Source organism: Zingiber officinale, chromosome 3A (assembly GCF_018446385.1).
Source record: "Zingiber officinale cultivar Zhangliang chromosome 3A, Zo_v1.1, whole genome shotgun sequence".
Classification (NCBI taxonomy): Eukaryota; Viridiplantae; Streptophyta; class Magnoliopsida; order Zingiberales; family Zingiberaceae; genus Zingiber; species Zingiber officinale.
The window spans coordinates 146,380,929-146,384,860 of NC_055990.1; the positions used below are offsets into that span (position 1 = coordinate 146,380,929).

At 40.1% G+C, this 3,932-nt stretch overlaps 1 long non-coding RNA gene across 1 annotated transcript; it reads left to right on the top strand.

The window, feature by feature from the left end:
* Positions 1–387: 387 nt before the first annotated feature.
* Positions 388–1,581, top strand: LOC122052689. Its single transcript, XR_006132081.1, has 4 exons — positions 388–745; positions 824–938; positions 1,041–1,096; positions 1,516–1,581. It is a non-coding gene; the product is annotated as an uncharacterized LOC122052689 (long non-coding RNA).
* The last annotated feature ends 2,351 nt before the right edge of the window (positions 1,582–3,932 follow it).

Consider the following 3,932-nt stretch of genomic DNA (forward strand, 5'->3'; position numbering starts at 1 on the left):
ATTATAATTTTTTGAGTTTATAGTGATTGCCTAAAGTAAACGCTCAACGAGCGTGGACCTTGGAGTAGGAGTCACCTCAAGTTCCGAACCAAATAAACCCTTGGTGTTCGTGTGTTTATGTAAGATATGCGAATTTTAAAAAAATAAATAAATAAAAATAAAAAAATTATTGTTGTTGAAGAAATAATCATGTGGGAAATTTTAAGAATTTTTAGAAATTTTTTTGGATTTGAATGGAGCTTGTATGAGCCGATTAAGGGAATGGACATATCGAGCGAGAGGAAGCCTGTTTAAATAGATACATATTATTAGTTTTGATTTAGGAGTTATCTAGGGTATAATTTCCTTAACCCTAAGTGGATTATATAATCAGGCTTCACCCCCACCCAAACCTAATACCCGACCCGAACTCTCTTCTTCCTCTTTCTCACGCGCGCGGACGACTCGACATCGACGGAGAGCGTTCTCCACCTGCGATCTCGGCATCGCCGCGTCACCTAAGAAATATGTTGTCGTATCTCGACGATTCTGACGTTGTCCAGGCCATCTCCGGTGAAGCGATCGCCTCCTCGGCGGTTTCTTACGCACTATCGGCGGCGGCTCGGCAGCTAGGGCACTGCGAGATTTTGGACTCGCGTTGTCCCCAACCGATCGACTCCCGACGTTCCTCCTCGATCTGTTGCTGGAGCCATATCCATTCTCCACATCTAGCGGATGATAGGCATTTGGGGGGTGACCAGTCTAGGTAAGCTGTGTCTGGAATCTTGTTAATTCAAAGATCTTGTGTAATTGGTTTCCCTTTGTGATGCTCTCTCTGATCCAGACTAGGAGGAGGCATTGGATCAACATACTGGTGGATTTTCCTCTGTGTCGATCACTGCCCTCTTCCTTTCTTGCGACCGTTGAAGTTTCGATTGAAGAAATGGGGTTCGATTGAGGTAAGTATTGTCTTGTTGGTTAGGGTTTTAGCAATTTATAGCTTTACAGGTCAGTTCTGGACTGATTCTTGGAAGAATTGATGTGTGTGTATTCTTTTGTAGCTTCTGGGCAGAGGCTGGTAGGGCTATGAACTTGTGATTCGTTGCTATACCTCAAGGTAAGCGATTTTCCAGTGAGATATCACTGTTATTCCCATTAGTAGGTTACTAAATTAGGTTTTCTAATGGGTGTGGAGTTTTGTTCTTGCTTAGAACAATTAGTAGTAAATGGTTGTATTTCTAAATCCTCATTGATACTATATTACCATGTTAATAAATCAGATTAGGTGTTAGATTGGAAACTATGGGTATAGATGATGATTTAAAGGTGAATCATATTTGAGCCTAATCTAATTGATTATGGAAAGTTAGGGTTATTCTATTTTTAAGCAATCATTAAAAGAAAATGGCTTTAATTTATTTAATAAAAGGGGGCATTAATTAGGATTAGTTAATGTGTTAAGGATAGCTATTTCTTTTGATACACGATTTGTACATCGTAGTATATGTATATACTTTGATATATTATATGACACAGGACCTTGATCGGAGACGAGCCGCGTGACGTGGGTGGTTCTGTTGATACGAGTTATATCAAGGCGGGTATTTCTTTCTTGTTTTCTATTTAGTTCTTTGAACTTAAAGCATGACTATATTTGGATGTTAGGTTGCATTACCTTAATTCTGTATAATTGTTACTTTCCTGCTTGTCACTTCTGTTTGACCTTTGATGTAATCTAGTTTAATTCGATACAATCTCGACTCTTGTTATCTGAACTCTATATCATATACATATATAGAGTTTGTATCATAGGGATATCCGATTTATTCGGTTAGCATGTTGATTATGCATATCGATGTTGGTATACATATGATTAGTATGTGTTGTTGGAGTCTCATAATTGATTGACCATTTGCATTGTGGTGTATGCATATACATTTGTGGTGGTTATTGGGGGTGTTTCTGGTGGTTGCATGAGTGATGATAGTGTCTATATTGTGATTATTCACATCATGTTCATCATTCATTGCATACTGATGACTATTATCTCCCTTGTGGTTGAGAGAGTCGTCAGTTGTTTATAGCTACCCGTTCGGTCACTCTCGGAGAGTGGTAGTTAGGAGTGGAGCTAGTCCTGCCGCGTTTACTCGGCCACTCAGTGTTTATACTTTGTCAGCCTCGACCACTCTGGAGTAGTAGGTCTTGAGGGTACATTAGTCAGAGGGCTAGAGATGTGAGTTGTCAAGGACCCTTAGTTATGTAGTTAGATAACCACTTAGCGAACCGTCTGCCTCAGCCGCCTATAGCAGTGCATGTACTGGATGCTAGTACGGTTTGTCACAGACCCAAGCCTCTCGGCTATACAGGGGTCGTGGTGTCTAGAGAGGTGGCGGGGGTGACCATGGAGCATGCATACGCATATTGCATATGATGCGCGGTGCATCTGTGGAGATATATTTGCATACATGCCTAGTAGATATTAGTTGCATGTGATTGTGAGTTGTTGCACTTGCTTGAGCTATGATTGCTGCATTTGGTTGTCATATTTCATACATATCATTTATTTCACACACACACACACACACACCCACACACTATATATATATATATATATTGCACAGGTGTCACGAGTAGATCTGTTGCTGACTCGGTGAGTTTACTGATCATTGTATCATAGTATTGATTTTGTTTGGGTATGTGCATTGATTATGTCAGGTATGATCATATACAGTTATTTTATCAGTTATGGTTAGGAGTGTTTTATATTGATAGCATGATCTTATTTTTTATTTTTTTATGGAGACTGTATACTTTGATTTCTATATCATTATATAAATCATGCTTTAATCTGTCTATTACCCGTTGAGTTACCTATCTCACTACTCCATTTATACCATTTTGATTTCAGGTAGTAGGTAGATGATATGGAGTTGCTTGGAGTATGTTGTCGGCCGGTCCCACTTCCCACATCATATCTGAGGACTTTTATCGGTTTTATTTCTGCTTACTTGTATTTTAGTATTCAATGGTTTTAGTATTGTATGAATTTGTCTATGTTTGGAGTTTGATACGTGGCGTTTTGCTATCATGATCTTGTGGTTATGTAAGCCTAATTGGCCAGCAAACTTTAGTTGTGGACTGTGGATTTTTCCTCTTCGTTTTTTCGCTGTGTTTTTGATACAGTTGTGACTGCGTGATTGTTTCCATTTTTGTCCAACCGGGTAGGTTGAGTATATTAACTATGTAGTTGTTTCCATTTCTATTCCAGCCGTGCAAACTGATGGTTATATGGATGTATTATGTGCTTCAGATTGTCACTGGTACAGGGGAGATGTTGCCAAAATTTTGACGGTAGGGACTCCTTCGGGGCGTGGCAATTTATTTGGTATCAAAGCAAGATTTATGAGTTTTACGAGGTTTACGAGACTTACGAGGTTTATACTTGGGATTCATATTTTGTTTCCTCGATGTAACTTTTCGAATTTTGGGACCAGACAGCGGCAGGATATCTCCAAGCTATAGGTTGTAAGTTACTTTACTGTTATATTATACTTCTGTAGTCTTACCTTGTTGTTAGTATCAGGAATGAAGCGTGGAGAGACAACCCCTAGTTACCGACGTGGTTCGGGACGACCACAAAAACCACCTATCAAGTCAGCGAGATCTGAGCTGGTTGAGCAGGAGGTGGGTTCATTCAAGGATCCTATAGAGGTTGAGACAGATAGTCATGGACAGACCCACCAGGTTCCCATGAGAGATCAGGGCATTCAGTCTCAGGAGATTCCTCCTACAGTACCATATGCAATCCCTACTCCCGCCGCTATTACTTGGGTGAGGGATAGAGCTCGTATTCCGCTATTGGCTCAATCGGTAAAGGACCGATTTACTTTGTTCCATGGAGTTCCTGACCCTAGTGTTGCTTGTTCTTGGTTGGGAAATATGGAGGACATTTT